The 19,480-nt window shown below is 40.6% G+C and overlaps 1 long non-coding RNA gene across 1 annotated transcript; it reads left to right on the forward strand.

Moving 5' to 3' along the window:
• The first annotated feature begins 10,220 nt into the window (after nt 1-10,220).
• Nucleotides 10,221-11,516, forward strand: LOC118493934. The gene is made up of 2 exons (XR_004896001.1): nt 10,221-10,317; nt 11,441-11,516. It is a non-coding gene; the product is annotated as an uncharacterized LOC118493934 (long non-coding RNA).
• The last annotated feature ends 7,964 nt before the right edge of the window (nt 11,517-19,480 follow it).

Below are 19,480 nucleotides of genomic sequence, written 5' to 3' on the forward strand. Positions count from 1 at the left end.
GTTGAGGTCGTGCGCTAGTTTGAGTTGTAGTTCCGTAATAGCGGCGGAGAAAGATGCCAGCGAAGCCATTCGGTCCGTTGTGGCAACGCTGCCGAATATCCAGAAGTTAAAGCCCGAGCAAGAACAATCTTTGCTGAGTTTGGTTGGTGGCCATGATGTTGTGGCTCTCCTCCCCACGGGGTTCGGGAAAAGAATGATTTTCCAGCTCGCTCCATTAGTGGTGAAGCAGTTGGCTAAGGCAAACGCTATCGATGCTAAGCCGACGTCACGACCAAACGTTGGCGATTGGTTATGGCAGATCCAGAGTGGCTCTGGGCAGATCCAATAGTTTTAAACTTCAACAGAGTACAAGGAAGTTAACACTTGTCAATGGAGAGTGGCCAGACTCTCTGTACAAATGAAATGTACCAGAGTCTGGTAGGACCAGGCTAGATTACCAGCACTGAAATTGTTAAAAAATACAGTACATTAAACAGTTCTTACTAAAGTTTAGAAGGCCATAAAACTGTACAATTTAGTATGAGACCTCTGCTTATGCATGCACTACACAATGACACATGCATATCTTATGGAGTTTTTTTTTTACCGTTTTGACTAAAGCCTGATCTAATTAAGAGAGCTTGTTTGTACAGCATGCAGATTTGAATGTGTCTCGGAGGCCTCTAATGCTGCAGGACATGGGGGAGGTGGGGGCGTCTCACCCCTGGACCAACTCCAATTACACTGCTTCTAAACTTCTTACTGTAAAATTTCCATATTTCTCCCACAGGCCCAATAAATAGTGCAAAGCAATATCTCTGGCAGGAGTAAAAGAACCAACACAAGGGACTCTCCCTTTAAGAAAACCTAAGGGGGCAAAGCAGTAAATTTCAGCTATTTTTACAGTGCTGTTTTCAAGATCTAAGGAAATTGAATACAGTGGTGATATAGCCTAGACGCTTATTAAGCCCAGCCTTTTGTAATAGGAGAGAGGCTTGTTCTACAGCAGGTAGACTTGCCAAGAAAGGGTGATTTCACTGAAGCGGCAACACCAGACTGAGAAGTGGTGAGACAAGAGCATTACTCATTACCTGAAACATGATGTGGACAGGAGAATGGCCTTGTTCCAAGTCTTTTCAACCATGCTTTTTGCCCTGGCTGTAAATGTTCATGAATCCTCTAATTTGACAGTTCTTTGTGTAATTCATGGTTGATTTCTGCTCAAAGCTAACAATGACGTTACTGCTGTCATGAACTGGAAATGTTTACTTTGAAAACATTAACTGGGAACGCTCAAGTTAATCGGACAGAACTTTCTTGTCTTGTACAGCCGTTAAAAGTTTTACTGTTCAATAACGAGTAATTGGGGTGAGGCAAAGCTGGTGTTATTTATCTGTCAAACTAATAATAATAAAACTAACCTTTCTGTGTATTTTACCAGCCTGCCAAAGTAAACAGTCCCACTTATTACTGATGACTTCAATATTGTACAGACCTTCAAGAGATAGACGTAATCCTTGGACTTTGCTAATACTGTCGTGAAAACACATTTTGATGTTTGCAGGACTAAATGTGCCTGCTGGAACTGTTCAATGACCAGACAACAGTAGCTGCAATATCATATGCAATGGAAATATATGTACAACAATTTCTCTCAGATGTTTTAGTGATGTATCTTATTTTGTTTTTATTGCATACTAATGGATTGAATTGCACCAATTATTAGTACATTTATGTGTAAAGTCCTTCCTAAGTTCTTCTTAACTAGTTTCAAACTCATATTGGTTGAGTTATGACTTTTTTTGTTGTTGTTTGATCAATGGGGTGCTATGGGAACCATTATTCATAGCTGTGGTATTCAGGCAACCGGGCCTGCTTTGAACACTTTTTTAAAGTAAACAGGATTAAAACTGTTATTTTTGCACTTATGTTGCTTTCAATTACACAGCATAACGCGGGGTCGCGTTATGCTGTGTAATTGAAAGCAACATAAGTGCAAAAATAACAGTTTTAATCCTTTGTAAATGTAGGTATTAATGTTTTCTATTTACATACATGTACATATACATCAACAGATGTATAACAGAATCTGTATCAGAGTTGGTATTATTCATATGGTTTAAAATGAGAGGGAGATCTCCAAATATGTCAACTTAACCAACGCTAGTCTACCATTATGCTAATAATGTTTATAATTAGTTTTTTTGTAAAGCACAAGTTGAAATTTTTCCAGTTTAAATTATTAAACAGCATTTTGATCAAGTGGCAGGTCAGATGTGTCAACCATATTTCACAATACCTCTTTTACTTCAATCTAGGATCATATAATAGCAAGCTAACTTTAGTTTAATCTGTTAGCTCAGGGTACAAGCGGCCAAAATTGGTTCGCTCAGGAGAGTGGCTGGCGTCTCCCTTAGAGATAGGGTGAGAAGCTCAGTCATCCGTGAGGAGCTCGGAGTAGAGCCACTGCTCCTTTGTGTCGAAAGGAGCCAGTTGAGGTGGTTTGGGCATCTGGTAAGGATGCCCCCTGGGCTCCTCCCTAGGGAGGTGTTCCAGGCACGTCCAGCTGGGAGGAGGCCTCGGGGAAGACCCAGGACTAGGTGGAGGGATTACTGTATATCTCCAACCGGAGCTGGTTTGGGAAAGGGAAGTTTGGGGTCCCCTGCTGGAGCTGCTGCCCCTGCGACCCAACACCGGCTAAGCTGACGAAGATGGATGGATGGATGTTAGCTCAATTAGCTACACAACAGTTACATGTGGCAGTTGCTGAGTATAAATAAGTGATAAAAGAAGTAGTTTGCATGTTGCAACCATTTCAACCCATTTTAAACAATTATAGTACAGTAATGCATCTCCACGTCACCACGTTATAACTATGCTACGGTTGAACTCACAAACAGCTGGTGCAGCCAGCTCCTGGTCATGAACTTTCTCCGGAATGGATTTTGATTTCATACAAACCCTTTATGTGTTTCTATATTGATAACAGTAAATCGGTGCTGTGGAACTTCACTTAAAGAACTCTTTCATGTAGGTTTTTTAACGAACACTAAACTGTTTTTTTAGGGTGCCCAGCCTCAGCTTGGCGTGTTTGGTTGTAAAGGAGGTGACGTGATGACAGTGGGCACAGGAGACAGGGTTAAAGGAGTGAAAGATTATGGTTGGCACCACTCGGCTCTGGCCTGGAGGCTCTGTAGGAGCCAGCTGGGAGCACGGCTCAGGTGGAATGAGGTCATACTGTAGCAGTCATGTGAGACGTAGGTAGGTGGGGACGGAGACACAGAGCTCCATGGGTTGTTGTCCCATGGCTGCTTCTCTTTGTGGATATAAGTGTGTGTGTGTGTGTGTGCGTGCGTGTGCGTGTGCGTGTGCGTGCGTGCCGGCATGCCTGCAATGAAAATTAGGGACCTGGGCCTGTATTTACTGCTAAAAGTTTTGTACTCAGTGAAAGATAAAATAACATTCTTCACTCTTAATTCTACTCACAAACTTAAGAATAAAGGTTTGGTTGGTCAAGAGTTAATCCTAGTTGAGAAAGTGACCGCTGCATGCATATGCGAGTGCGCACAGAGTGATAAAATTGAATCCTATCAGGCATTTGAATGATTTCTGAGGGGAATCAGTGTTTGGGAGTTTACTATCCAGTTCACCAGTATTGACAGTTGGCCTGGGGCCTGCACAATAATCACATTGGCATCATTATTCCAGAAATTTAATATAAGTTCATTCTGTTCTAGTCACTTCAAAAAGTTACACATCACACATTATCTTTTTTTTTAGGGGGAGGAGAGTTTTCCCTAGCCTATGTGTGATGTCTGTATGTCATGACATTTACTCTTGTATTTACTGACTCACAATATTTCCATATTTCCTTATTCTCAGAACACTTACTACCTAAAATAATCCCCACACAGACTCAACTATTACCCTGTGTAATTTACAAAATCTCTTGATGATCTTGCTGGACAGATTCACTTACCTTATGAGCCGAAATCACAACTCACAAAACTGCATGACAATGAGTACTTTTAAGGACTTATGAGTCACTATCTGTTTCAATAAATGAAGGAGGTAGGATAACTCATTACAAAAATCTAAACTAATATGTTTGGAAAATGGTTGCATGCAGGTATAGCACATAGTATTATGCCATTATGCATCCTAGTTTCCATAAAACAGTTTTATTCTGCAGTGTGTAGCATTACGATGGTCATATCGCTGCTTACAAAAGCATTTTCAGGAGCACTTTGGTTTCATCTGTTTGTAATCTCATTCTCTAAAAATAATTTGTTTATATTAAAAAATATTGGTTTAATAACTTATCTAGATGAGCAATTGTTGCAGTGTAGCTATTCAGAGTTCCTGAGCCACAATTTTCCAAACTGTATGTCAGATTAAAGTAACAGTCTGGTTAGACTGTATCGGTAGACTCGTCTTGGGAGTTTGCAGAGGGAAGTGAGCTGTGCACATCTTCCTGAAGGCTCCATAATGCATCCTACAGGCCCAAACATAAACCATCCAGCGCACTTTACACAACCCCAAAGGAAATGTACAGCTTGAGATAAGAGTCTGAACAAACATTTCAGTTTTTCTTTGCTCGTGTGTAGGTTTATTTTGAGAACTTTGTATGTAGGGGTCAGAGAGAGCCAGCCCATGGCAGAGGATGTTGTGTCTCTGGCTCCTTCCCAGGCTTGTTTCTGCTTACATAAAGTGTCACAACAGGCAGGCTATGATGACAAAGTAATGGGATGTAACCAGCAATCCCACTTAAACTGCAACATGCTGCCTTCACAGCAGGAGGAGTTACTCTCTTCCTGCACTTGGATAAGACATGTTCAAATTCAGTAAATTGCCCAGTAAACCTTTTATATACAGTACATATAAAATCTTTTAGGCCTGCAAACATACCCTCATTTTGCTTTACAAAAGACTTGAAATGGTTATTTCCACACCTGATATCCCTTTACAGGAAGAGACCGGGTATTTCCCTTCCAAAGCCCAAGGTGGAAACATGAGAAAGCTTTTTGCTGATCACTTTGTTCATATATTGTTACATACTCAACGGAAACAGTTAAGTGAGAGTGAAAAAAGGCTAAGCTGATCTACCTGAGTGATTGATGTCAGTTTCCAGGTGATGTTCCCATACCTATTTCTGTCACAGTAGCCACAGTTCTTTCAAAGACAATGAGATTCTTTGAAAAAGATGAAAAATACAGAAATTCAGCTGAACCCTTGATTCGCCATTATTTAAATCCTGATAAGCACTTGGATCAGGCAAGCAGTATCGTCAGCTGGGAAGTGTACTGGAAAGAGAAGGAAAAAAAGTCTGAAACTGTATCTGAGACACACCTGCTCTTAGCAGGTCATCTGGCCTGTGACAATCAAGCCTCTTTTCATTGGCGGTGTTGAGAAAGTCACACCGTGCCTTGTGCAAACCTCACAATAAAGGCAGCGAGAACAGAAGGCCGGATTTGCTCTTTTGACCCTCTTGTGTTTTCACGCCTTTAAGTTTGCAACACTCTGAGCTCCGCTTCATCAAAGGAACACTGGCCTCCTTTGGAGACTCGCCCTTCCATGGGAAGATTCACGGCGAGGCACAGCCGCAACCTGATCCACTGCGCATCCATTGATTACAATGTTATGACCCACCATTTGTACACAAGGATCACGGAGTTTAAATGTAGGGGTATTTGTCTCTTTGGTGCATTAAACCTGGAAATATAATACTTGAAAACGTTCTAAGAATTGTAATCTTACAATTATTTATATATATTTATCTCAATCTTTGAAAATAAAATTGGGCGAGGTATTTTTAATTAGCCACGCTAGCGGAGTGAATATGTACACATATTCATGGTCCCCAGAGGATGAGTCCTATTGACTTTGGTGATCCTCTGATTTTTCCTTTAGCACCACCATGAAGTATACATTAGCAGTTTTGTCTCAAAATATTGCCATGAAATTAGGTTCAGACATTAACGTCCCTCTCAAGATGAATTGTAAAAACTTAAGTGATTACATTTTTATCTGGCGCCAGCATCAGGTCAAAAATCGAATTATTGTGTAAATTATTTGACTAAATAAATGCAAAACTAATGACATTCCCATCAGCTTTTGTGTTTAGTGCATCCGCATGTTAGCATGCTCACACTAGCATTTAGCTCAAAGCACTGCTTTGCCTGAGTACGGCCTCGCAGAGCTGCTATGGCTGTAGACTCTTAAGTCTTGTTTATGATTTGCTTGAGTTTTCATGAATCAAGAACACTCATCATATGTTATTAATGTTAATCTTGTTAAGATGTCACTCATTTTCTGATGAGTATTTAACAAATCAAGCCTTTACCTTTTGCCAGGTTGCTCCACACCCCAAACAGTGCAGTTTGGGACTTGTCCAGATTGATGTTTCTATCAAACATCTATTCAAAACCAGTTCTGGAAAATGGTGTCAACTTCTTGTTCTTGCTCATGCGAGAAAGCCACAGTGCAGTAACACAATGCATCATTACACCCCAGTGTAAGACCTGCAGAAGGTGATGAAGACTCTGAAAAAGCAATCAAGGCCAAATTGCACTGTGGCATTGGAACACTCTGTCGAACAGGCCCAGACCAGTATACGTCTCATCATCCAGCCCAGCCGCAAGGCACACATAGATGATAATGAGTCTCTGTCAGTGGCATCCGGCAGTATTGAACCAGATCTGTGTGTCGGGGGAACAGCCGAGGCACAGGCACATCTCCTCTAAGCCCTGTCACCAGCTTGTATTCAGCTTAGGCTGATTAAAACTGATGGGGTGACATGATTGTGACCTGTATGGATTTCTGACGCTCCCAGCCACACTGCCCGACTACATGTGTCTTCTCCCTTTGACAAACCCACCTGGGAGCCGTGCAAACTGAGCGGCAGAATGCATAATATAAGAGGCAGCAGGCAATCAATACCAAAACAGTAACAACACGGGTGAGAGAGAAAAAGCCGGGGAGAGAGAGAGAGAGAGAGAGAGAGAGAGAGAGAGAGAGAGAGAGAGAGAGAGAGAGAGAGAGAGAGAGAGAGAGAGTGAGAGAGAGAGAGCGGGAGGAAGGGAGAGAAGAAAGCATCTAAACTTCCCAGCTATGTCCATCAGCAGCAGTCATAAGTATTAACTTCTAATCCTGGTGTGAATTTCCCGTCTCAACATGAAACTTCGGCAAAACTCAATAATCCCCTTCAGGAGTTAAATCCATGCAGAGCAGCATCGATCTTCAGGGGTAAACGTGATATGTTATCACCCTGACACCTGATTCCTGGGCATGCATTATATGATAATAAATAAATTGTAAACTCAACACCTTGCAGAAGTTAACAGTTCTAGAAGCCTGTGTTGTACTTCTTGACTGCATTGAATTAAATAAAATGTTAAATCAGAACTGAGATTATGCAGCTTAATTACCATTTTAGTGATTAAAATTATGTTTTAAACATGATGTTTTTATTCCAAACTAGCCCGCAAATAGAGCATATTACAAAATCCACTTGAAATGAGCATTTCCCGGGTAGCATGCATGATTGTTTGTGTTTAACTTTTGTGATTGACGTCTCCTTCTCCCTAACAAATTCCTTTCCATTCTGGCACTTCCTCACTGTCACTCTCACTCGAGGCTACAGAGAAGCTGTGGCTTTCTAAAGATTAAGGGACATATCTAGCATATCCCCGAAAAACAAACTTAGTAATTGGGTGCCAAACCACTCAAGGACAATGGGAAGAAAGTAGACAAGCATATATTGGTTGGCGTAATGAGACATAATCAGTCGTGTTATTACTTCTGGCAGACAGAGTGCAGTCCACACAGAGTACGAAACACTCTGCACGTACTCCTTGACCCCACACGGAGCAGTCCAAGCGCCTTGAAACAATGGAGGTTTTATGAGTCTGATTTCAACTCATTATTGCTTCTATGCAATAGGCCAATTGTGCTGATTGTGTGATAGTTGGAACTGCTGTCTAAGGTGGATTTGCGATATATTAATACTTTCATGAATGGTCATTAAATGTTTCCAGTCTTTAATTACTTACTAAATTATGCCACTGGTGAATTGCTTTGGCAGGTCCAACAAGTTCACTGAAGTCTTTTGTATTATATGATTGAGTTTAAGACTGTTTAAGAGGATTGTTGTTTTTGTCATTAAAACTGCACCATACAGGACAACCATATAACAACATATCCTTTATAGAGCCAGATGTACTGAACCTTTACTGGAGATCCTCACTGCCTGTGTCCTGGTCAGTCTAAGATCCCCTGAACTAGTTTACAGAGAGCCTCAAAGGCTAGGAGTGTGTCAGTGTGACATGGGCCTTGACAGCCTGCTGCTGGGCAGGGACCTGCTGCCCCTTGTGTCTCCACCTGGCTACAGTAACCCACTCCACAGAACTGAGCTAAGGTACAGTATGGTGCAACAGAGAAGTGTGTTATACTGCAGTTAGTCTACTGTATATCCAGATGTCAGTTACCTTCCGCTTTCTTTGTGTTGGAATTTTAAACTCCGGTTGATTTATGAGGACTATGGTTAACTGCTCCTCAGATCTCTGCAGGGTAAATCCAGACAGCTAGCTAGACTATCTGTCCAATCTGAGTTTTCTGTTGCACGACTAAAACAACTTTTGAACGTACACATGTTCCACCAAAACAAGCTCCTTCCTGAGGCTATTTTGCAGCGGCACCTTGGCTCTGATTGTGATTGGTTTAAAGAAATGCCAATAAACCAGAGCACGTTTTTCTCCTATCCCGTAATGCTGTGTGGACTAGCAGCCCCTCCTCGGCAGCGCTGTGGAGGAAGGTCTGGCAATGCGAGACTATACTGCTGTATACCCAGTCCCTGTAAAGTAAACTTGTAGTGCAGTAAAACATTACTCAGTAACGCATTACAGTGATGTTATTGCTTTTCTCAGTAACAGGTAGTGTAAGGGACTAAAATTTGAAAGTCATTTATTACATTACAGTTTCTAAGGGTGCTTTCACACCTACCTGGTTGGTCCGAACTGTTGGACTTTTCAGTTTGATCCGAACCAAAATTACAGGTGTGAAACCTGCCCCGGACAACGGTCCGGACCAAACGGCCGAACCTTGGTCCGACAAAAATAAGTAGTCTTGTTCGATCAAAGTGAACCATGGTTTCGCTTCATTTGTGAAAGCATTTTTCGAATGGTTCAGACTTTCGGACCAAATACCAAAAGTTCTGGCAGGCTATCGTTAGGAAAAGATCGTGGGTGGGGTTACAAAATGTACGTTTCAGTGACACGCGTGACAAGAACAGGACACGAACCCCAGCCTCCTGGGTGAAAGTCCTGTTTTATTTGACCCATCTGCCACCCCAACCAACCTCCTTATGCGTATTATCGGTTTTTCATACCACTCGCTACTGTTGTCACTCTTAATACTAAGTCATCTTACAGAACCGCGGTCGAGCTGTTGCTATGCCCATATAGACGCTAAGGGTGATTTTTGCGTGGGTATCTGACGCTGAGAGCCACTGACCAACGTCAGTATTTTACGACTTGGGAGTGAGAACAGGTTGTTTCATCATCTATCATCTATTTCTACATGTGTTAAATACAGAACATTTGGCATGTGGGTCTGTATGCTTTAGAATTTTAAATGGCAATAATGGATATTTTTTTAATAATAATGTATCAAATGACATTGTGAAAATGTAAAAAGGGTGGCTTGTAGTGATGAACCTACAGGGAATTATCCCCAGAATCTGCAGCTCAGCTTTACGGAGCTTTATAGAGAGTCTCAGCTCATTGTTGAGCTCTCCAGCCACAACTGTACTGTTTCGGTTCACTCTCACCGCTCTCATAGAGTCGTTTTCAGCCGCAGCTGGCAGCAGGGACAGAGCCTGAGCATCCACAGCCTGGTCATGATGAGGGACAGACAGCAGAGTTAATTTCACATCAGCAAGAGGTACTGGTAAGTGCCAGGAGCAGGACACATTATAATAGGCTGCCTTTATCCCTATCTTAGCGAATTGCATAGTCAGCTATCAACATGGGTGTGCATCAGGATTATGAAAATTATCGTGCCATTTACTGCTGTCAAACTTAACGTGTTTAATTATTTCTGTTAGGTTAATTTGAAACATTAAACGTGTTAGAAATGAATCGCTGGTTGACTGCGATTTCACTTTGTTGTATATGAGAGGTTGTAGTGAGCTCACTTTTGCTGCTATGATGAAGACTATGGTATTGAATTAAACATCAGCATTGGTACCACTCTAAACGTGCTAACAAACAGGGAAGGGGGCTCAATAATTCACCAAATGTAACCAAAAGTTTAACCAAAAAATCCTAGCTTGCACTTTCTGTCTGTCTTCCATCTAGGGTTGCACGATTAACAAAATGTGACATTGCGATATTGATTATGAATATTGCGATATCGTTATTAATTTCAATATTTTTTAAACATCTGTAAAATTACAAAAGTTATGGGAAAATGCATCAAAATAGATTCATAACAAATTAAACAAGTTTTCTTACAACACAAGGTTTATTTCAACTGACATAACTGTCATATTGGACTGGTACAGCATGAATAAATAAATAAGGACCATGTCTACAGAACAGGACATGTTTTACTGGTTGTACAGTATAAAATATATAAAGAGAACAGGACATGTTTTACTGGTTGTACAGTATAAAATAAATAAATAAGGACCATGTCTACAGAACAGGACATGTTTTACTGGTTGTACAGTATAAAATAAATAAATAACGACCATGTCTACAGAACAGGACATGTTTTACTGGTTGTACAGTATAAAATATATAAATAAAGAGAACAGGACATGTTTTACTGGTTGTACAGTATAAAATATATAAATAAAGAGAACAGGACATGTTTTACTGGTTGGACAGTATAAAATATACAAATAAAGAGAACAGGACATGTTTTACTGGTTGTACAGTATAAAATATATAAATAAAGAGAACAGGACACAACTTTTCTTTCGCTTCTCTGATTCATTCCCTTTTGTTGTCTCTATCCATTTCTTCACCTACACTGTCACTCTGTCGAAATATGCACACGTGGTACGCTACATAGGGTTTGTCACGTACTGGACCCGTGCGCTGACGTGCACTAACATGTGCAAGTGGCACGGTAACTGGCCAATGAAATGATGATCATTATAGCGTTTCAAGCAGGCTCTAAATCAAACACAACTAAGCCACACAGCCAACGGACGGGACGCAGCGCTCCACAAAATAAACTAAATATTGCATACTTATTGCGACACTTTTGATGTAATATTGTGCAACGTGATATTGCGATAACGATATTTTATTGCGACACTTTCGATATAATATTGCGCAACGTGATATTGCGATAACGATATTTTATTGCGACACTTTCGATATAATATTGCGCAACGTGACATTGCGATAACGATATTGAGTCGATATATCTTGCACCCCTACTTCCATCAGAGTGCAGATTTTCCTTGTCTTTCATATTTGCGTTTACTATTGTGGAACTGGCAAAGACCTGGTGGTTGTTTGTGAAAGCTTCACAGACAAAATTGATAGGGCCTAGTCATTTTCATCATTTCACAGTCTTAATATGAATCAAGAGCGTTATATGACATTGACAAAATATTAAATAGGTTATTCAATGCTAATTTTTTAACACAAAGCAACACATACTACATGATATCATCAATAATAGCTAATAACCTATCTTTAAAATCATTTGTTTATTCAGGTTGAAGATAGTTGCAGGGGAGAGTGACAGGGGGAGTGCAGGGAAGTGCCAGGATGTCCCAGGATGATCAGTAATACTCTGTACTGTTTTGTAATTATAAGTTTGTGTAATTTGGGGTTTCTGTAGCCAGTGACATTTCATTATTTGTATTTTATTTTCAATGCAGATGTAATGGCATTGTACATTTTTTGTTTTTATTTGAAGGCTGAGGCTTCATTAATAAACACAACCCCAATTATCGTCATTGGTTTTGAGATGTTACTTGCTGTGAATACCTTGTCTGATAGGCTACAGTATTGTGGCATAGTATCAGGACATCCTGGCTAGTGTCTGTAGCGCACAGCTAGGGGCGAATGGCCGGATGATGGGCCTATTTCGGAGAAAGTCCAGGGCTGTTTTTTAGCCCCAGTCAGTCCCTGGCTGGCAGCTGTTTTCAGAGAAAAAAAACCTAGCAGACAGACACTATTGGCGACCAGCTGGTGAACATAGTGGAGCATTTAGCAGCTAAAGAGACAATATTTCCCTCAGGAGTTGTTAGAGACTAAACACAAAGTTAAAAGACAGTAAATATTGGACTTGCATTCACCAGGTGGCCAAAAACACAACTCCAAATGAACAAGTAAACAACAAGCAAAAGTAATTTTCCAAGTGATGTGACAAATTATTTTCGCTGTTGAGTAATTAGTTAACTAACTTGCACAACAATGGAAAGCCAACAAAAACAGTTCACAATGAAAAAAAAATAGCAGTATTGTTTCGAGCATGTAGAGCTAAGTCATACTATACGTATGACTTTGTTGCAGTTTAAGCAGCTGTTACAATAAGTCATGCTAATTTCAGTGCACACACAAAAACTATTTTAAAGCTGCTAAAAACAGTCAAACAGACTGGATAATCCATCTCTGTTAATCTTTACTTTATTGGGGTCCAATTAATTTCCCTTTCATTTCATGGCTCATTATTGTACTCCGTGTTCACCAGTTTGCATCACACCTCTAATGACCTGAGCTGGAAGGCAGAAACAGCTTCAGCGTTGCTGGACTTTGGCCAAAGCACACTAAATGGACCTTGATTAAAGAACAGTGTAACCACTACTGCATACGGTGCAATGGAAAACATATATACTGCTACATTCTTGATCTTGATTTTTTTATGAAAGTGGCATTTTTTGACCAGGGTAAATGAATGTGATAATGTGTATGAATATGTTATGTAACCATCCTTGAGCAATGTAAAGCACAGGGGTAGGGCAGTATATTGGGAAGACTGGCTTTTTTTCCCTCCTGCTGAATGCCCTTGCATGGAACTTTAGGACAATTGGAGCTATTCAGAGACAGTCTAGATAAAGGGCTTATGGGAGTGAATAGGTTGAATCAAAAAGGCAGCCTGAATGACTTGCCTCTGACTCTGCCGTGATTGACACTCTAAATAAAGTCATGGCGGGGGAGCTGGAGATCCAGCTTAGGGGAAGCTTCTGCCTGGGGTTTTCCTGCTCCCTTGTTTTTAATTAGTCACATTGAAAACTGTAACTGGAGTTGGGGCTTAAACTTATTTAATTGCTGCATAATAGCTAATTTAATAAAATTGTGGAGCAATTAGGATGGATATTTGTTGCAGGCTGGTGTAATAATGCTTGCAGTGTCTTACTTTCTCTTCCCCTCACAGTTTTGAAGTGTTTTTTTGCCAGGGGATTTCTCTGTGGGCAGTGGTGCTCCTGAGTACAGAATATGGGGCTCTGGCTCCATTGAAAACATTGCTCCAGAGTAGAATGTACTCAAGTTGTTCCCCAGTTCTGCAGAAATATCCCAATTAGAATGAATTTCTCTCTCTCTCTCTCTCTCTCTCTCTCTTTCTCTCTCCCCCCCCCTCTCTCTCTCTCTCTCTCTCTCTCTCCAGGCTGTGGTTTTATTTCCATGTATGTCCAAGATAAGCTAAGCGTGCCATATGCAATTTCTTATGGACAGTTCTGCCAAAAGTTCTTGCGCTGATTTGATTTTTGATTGCATAGCGTACTCTACCAAACTATAGGCAGACTGCTGCACCATCATCTATATGACTGTTATAGCTGTCAAATGTCTCATTACCCCATGTCAAGTCAAAGCTGTATTCATATTTATGTCATGAAGCTGCACTGTATGGGAAATTGTGGTACAACCCATTATTTATTGAAGGGACGGTGACAGACAATGTACCTGAGGAAGTCTGAAAAGTGAAAAATAACATTCCTCTCCCTTAATAAGGCTGTCTTGTCAAACATTTATGGGACAGAAGGAAAACAAGGGCAGAGGCGTACGTTTATTGACATCATGATTGGGGAAAGGCTGTCACAGGATACAGGTTATGGAGAGTACCAAAGAAAAATCAGGCATTGTGTTTGGAGGAAGTGCTTAGCACTGAATTTCCCAGAGGTCTTTTCAAAAGAGCAACAGGCTGTGTTTCACGGTGTTTTGTGTGTGGATTTTTGTGTGTGTATGAAAGCTTTAAGCCATATCTATTTCCAGAATACTGCAATACAAGAGCGTCACTCCAATACCAGATTTCCATTATTTGAAAAAAAGAAAAGAAAAATAGACACCTTGTCATGCATTACCTGAAGGCAAAGTTCAAATACTGGAGTATTATTGATACAAATGACTTCTTATGGCTGTATGTCAAAAATTAACAATAAGGCCTTGGATGTGACAATTTAGCAGTTTTTGTCTAATTTGAAAGTAGTTGTACTTTATCTGAGTAATTCCATTGTATGCTACTTTATAGTTCTACTCTATTACATTTCAAAAAGAAATGTTGTAGGTTTAAGTCCTTTAGTGCCATTTGCTATACATGCCCTTGAAAAGGCAAACCCATCTGGTAAAGCTATGTTTTATGTATTTCTTTTTGTTAAATAGTCAGTAGCAATCTACAGCAACATGATATGCTTATTCTACATAAACAAACAAAAAACTATAAATATATATATATTTTTTTTAACTATTCAGTTAATTGCAGGGGTGCAAACTCATCAGGGGTAAAAAAAAAAAAAAGAAAAAAGGTGACAAAGATGTCCCGGGAAGATTTATTTTAAAATATCAGCTTTAAAATGTGGATATACAAGTCGATTTAAGCATGATGATATAGGGGGAATACTCACCATAGAATTAATGTAATGTCTGCTACAAATGTAACGTAATAATATTAAATAAACTCATCGGATCGAACACGAATCACACACATATTTGGATTTTAAAATTGTGTTTTTTGCTGAAAGGTGCCAATTTTGCAGCCCTGAAATGAATAATTTCTTCTTTTCTTTGGTATTTTTGTCATATAGATGTGTAATAACGATTGCTGGGTAATATGTATGTTGATGTTGTCCAATGTCAAGGCTCTATTTGATCATGTGACGAGACTGAATACGTTACTGTAGCTAATTTATGCGCAAAATCAGCTAGTCACTAACTGTGTCTGTCTGCTGTGGCTACTTTTCTTAAAGGGGTGATAGAATGATTATATAGGATATTTTACACTGTTCCTTAAGGTCTCCTAATAGGGTATGTAACATTGGTTGGGCTGAAAATTGCCCGAATGCTATTTTATTAGGCCCTTAACTACCCTGTGAATATGGCTCTATTTAGAACAAGAGCTTTTCTTCCAAATATGGTATGCTCATGAATATTTAGATGAGCTGTGCGCTGATTGGTTTGAGCGAACCCCATAGAAACACATTGGAGACGAGACAGCAGGTCTCATATTTCAGACACTGCAAAGTTATACATTGTTTGTCAGGCTATTTCGTTATTAAATTCACTTCTGAGACTTTTTTAAGCGAGAAATCAACTATAGAAAGCTCAAATATGGGCAGTTTTACGAAAATTGATGGCTAATTGCAAATTTGGTAAGACGTGTCGGACTTTAGCTAGGAGCTCCACACAGTCTGACGAGAAAGCGGCAACCTCCATACCCAGTGAAAGTCACCGTTTCTCGGTTACTGGACTACCGGGACTCGGGGCTCCGCGGAGCTGGCTGGCTGCCAGCTGCCGGCATAACTAGAGTATATTTACAGTTTGAATTTCGTCACGCCACTTATATAACATATACCCCAAGGTCTTATAAAGCTAACAACGGTGTCCGATTTCAATTTAATGCATTTTTGTGAACATTAGGGATTTCGTTAGCTGCTACTGTCCCTTCAATCCTATGTGTACAGATCGCGGCTAGTTAGCTTCACGTTCGGCATAATTAGAGTATATTTACAGTTTGAATTTCGTCACGCCACTTATATAACATCTACCCCAAGGTCTTATAAAGCTAACAATGGTGTCCAATTTCAATTTAATGCATTTTTGTGAACGTTAGCTGCTACTGTCCCTTCAATCCAATGGGTAAAGATCATGGCTAGCTGCAGGCCCTGGAGCTCCATCAGGGCCTCGGCATTTTGTAGTCCAGTAACCCAGAAATGGTGACTTTGCGCGGGAATGGAGCGCCACTGCCTTCCCTTCGTGACGGAGATCCAGCTAGCTCACAGCGAGCCAGAGTCTATGAAGTAGGACACGCCGGGCGGCGAGGCAGCACCGGCCGCTGTCACGTAGCCTGCTGCACTCCTGCTGAACTGCCACACACAGTTGGACAAAATTTGCAATTAGCCATCAATTTTCGTAAAACGGCCCATATTTGACCTCTACATAGTTGATTTCTCGCATAAAAAGTCTCAGAAGTGAATTTAGTAATTAAATAGCGGACCTCTGGAGATCTGCATGACCTAGCTAGAATCAGAAGACTAAGCTGACCTCAGGTCAGTGGTGTAGCCTATGCAAATGTTGGGGCGTGACAAAGACTAGGAGTTGAGATGTTGACGTCAACTTTTAGCTTTGTTCAGATTCGCCCGTTTTCAGTGGCAGTTTCAAAATGTGAGATTTGCATAGTAAAGGGGTATCAATGGGATTTTGAGCTTCTATGTATGTCCTATTTACCCACCGAACTGTCGTTATTCAACTATGACAAGGTAAAATCGGTTTTGCATTCTATCACCCCTTTAAGAAAAAAATCTGAATACTGTTATTACTGCGAGTATAGCAACTATTATTGCATGTCATGTTAGCGATATGAGAGGCTTTTGTAATTCTAATAAATAATGCAGATAGGTGCACGCCTCAGCCCATCATTAGCAAAAATGTTGCTGCAAATGAGGCAAACATGAGAATAATACATGTCCCCGTTGGTGCTTCAATTATTGATACAGACTCTAATTACACAATTATCAGTCAAATGGAGCAGGGTATTTGAGGGGCACATGGTGGAGTGCTCTGAAAGCCATAATTGGGATCTAATGGTCAGGGGCCGCTCATTAATTGACCCCTGCTGATATGCGCTGAACAGAACAGTCAATAGAAGGCTGTTAACGATGCAACATGGACCAAAGCACTGTAAATAAAGATGGCAGCAGCCACTCTGCTGGAGCTGTTGTCAGCTGAAGCTGTGGAGGGATGATGGGCATGGTCTGGTAACACACTTTTGTAAACCCCCTACCCCGCCGCAACATCCCCCAACAATGAGAGGAGACGGCTTACACCCAGCAAGGCTCTTTGAAACTAAAGAATCAAACAGAGAATGGCGTGTCTGTGCCAGCAGTGAGACGCAGTACCCACTGAGCCCTGGGGGGCTTTGGCTAGACAAACGCAGTGCCCAGAGGTGGCATCCATTTACTGGTTTGCACACATTTGGGAAGCACAGCAAGGAAGGCGTACCTCTTTTTACCAAGGCAAAGAAATCATGGCACTTACTAGGGCAATGACAGACAGTGGTGACAAATAGACTCAACTTATTGGACACTTTAAGAATGTTAGCTTCATGCAACATCTAAAATGCAGCCTGATTTGTCACACTACAAGTGTGCACAGAAGGACAGAGAAAATGGATGGGGGTGTAGTTCATGTTAGTTTGATGTTCCACTCAGGAGTTGGCCCAGTGACCAGGCAGCCGTCCAGTAAGCTGTCCAGCCACCCCATCAACCAGACAAATGAACAAAGTGTTTGTGAAAAGGCATCAGCAGAGGACACCCTGCACCTGGGGCTGAGTAAACTTTTTCATGCTTTTCAACAACTCACCCTCTTTCTTTCTGGTCCTTTTTTTTTTTTTTTATCTCCAGGGGGGTATAACACACGTTGAAAAAGAAAACATTTCCTACCAGCTTGCCTTAAGACAAGCCTTTGTTTTTTTCTCGCCACCTACTGTTGGCAGAACACTGTTTAATAGTCTGCTGATAATGTTTCTTTTCAGTTGCTAAGTCCACAACAATTCCTTCATGAGGCTTAAAGCTGAAGACGATAGGAAACATAAATCACAAATGTGCTGCTTGAGTTTCCAGATGGTAGCCATAATGGATAGTCTGAAATATGTATTCAGACATACTGTGATTGACTAGCAGACATGAGAGAGCAGAGGTCAGAATGTTTATGTCCCTCATGATTATAAGTCATTGCAGTTCAAGACAATGGGGAACATTTGGATGATGCACATGGGGTACAGCTACATCCTGGAACAACACTGAGCCCTCAGGGATATGTGGATTAACTGTTTGACCCTCTAAACCTCAGTGACTGAACACACCAGTTACTTTCCATATTTGTGAGCCTGTGCTATTTTCTCTGTTACATCATACTTACATCATTACTTAGCCAGCAACTGCACATCCCTACTCACCTCAAAATGCCTCAAAAGAATATTAATAAATACATTTAAATGGGAAGCTATATTTTAAGTTTTACAGAATAACTGATTTTTTTCCCCCTGAACATTCCTGCTCAAGGATGTCCGAAAAAGTCATGCAAGCCCAGGGCTATGTGCTCTCAATTCCATAATAAGCTAACTCCAAAATGTATCCGTATGCAGAGATACTAAAGTAACAAGCTAATTTTGTCAAATGTAAAGTAGAAAGTACCGATATTCGTGTTAAAAATGTAAAGAGTAAAAGTAAAAAGTCAGCACAAAATAAATAGTAAAGTAAAAATATCTGAAAAATCTACTTGAGTACAGTAACAAAGTATTTGTACTTTGTTAGTTTCAAATAATTTCAGTGGAGTTAATCGTTATTATTTTTCGCATCATCAATACCGAATTCAATCTAATTGGATGGGAATCTACGTTGCTCGACAGATTCGGCGGCATTCATTCGCAAATCATTGCGGCTTGATGGCGGTAACATTAGCACATAGTAGTATGGACGGCGTCATGATTGAAAATGAAGAAAACGGCGATCCCAGAGATTCGGCAAACAAGCAACAAGACATTCCCAATCATCCTTGGCCTTATCTGAGAGAGATGTTTGAGATAGTAGGCATCAAGAATGACTCCTGGCGAATGTGCTGCATAACTCTAAAAGTATGGGGAACTTCTTAATTAATGTCTGTTTAGTAATTCATATTTTATCCTTTATTTTCTTTTCTGAAGTTTCTCAGCTTGCACTCTAGTAACATTTGTGTGGTCCAAGTAGCTTTGCATAAAAAATGGTTGTCATTTTTTTTTATCCAAGGTGCAGTCGGCAGAGATGTGTTTTTAGCCTGCGGCGGAATACGGAATACTTCATTGAGTGATTGTTATTATTATGCTAAACTAAGCTAACTGTCTGTAGCCCATAGGCAACAGTCACACCACAAAGTGACATTAATTTGTCCATGCAAAATAGGTGGGACTGGAAGCTTGGTGACGTAGTGACTACTTGCAGGGCTGGTGAACTACTATAGCTGCCAAGCTAACCATCAACTTGCTAGCCAGCTCAACCGGGCTAGCGTTT

Source organism: Sander lucioperca, chromosome 1, assembly GCF_008315115.2.
Source record: "Sander lucioperca isolate FBNREF2018 chromosome 1, SLUC_FBN_1.2, whole genome shotgun sequence".
In the NCBI taxonomy this organism is placed as follows: Eukaryota; Metazoa; Chordata; class Actinopteri; order Perciformes; family Percidae; genus Sander; species Sander lucioperca.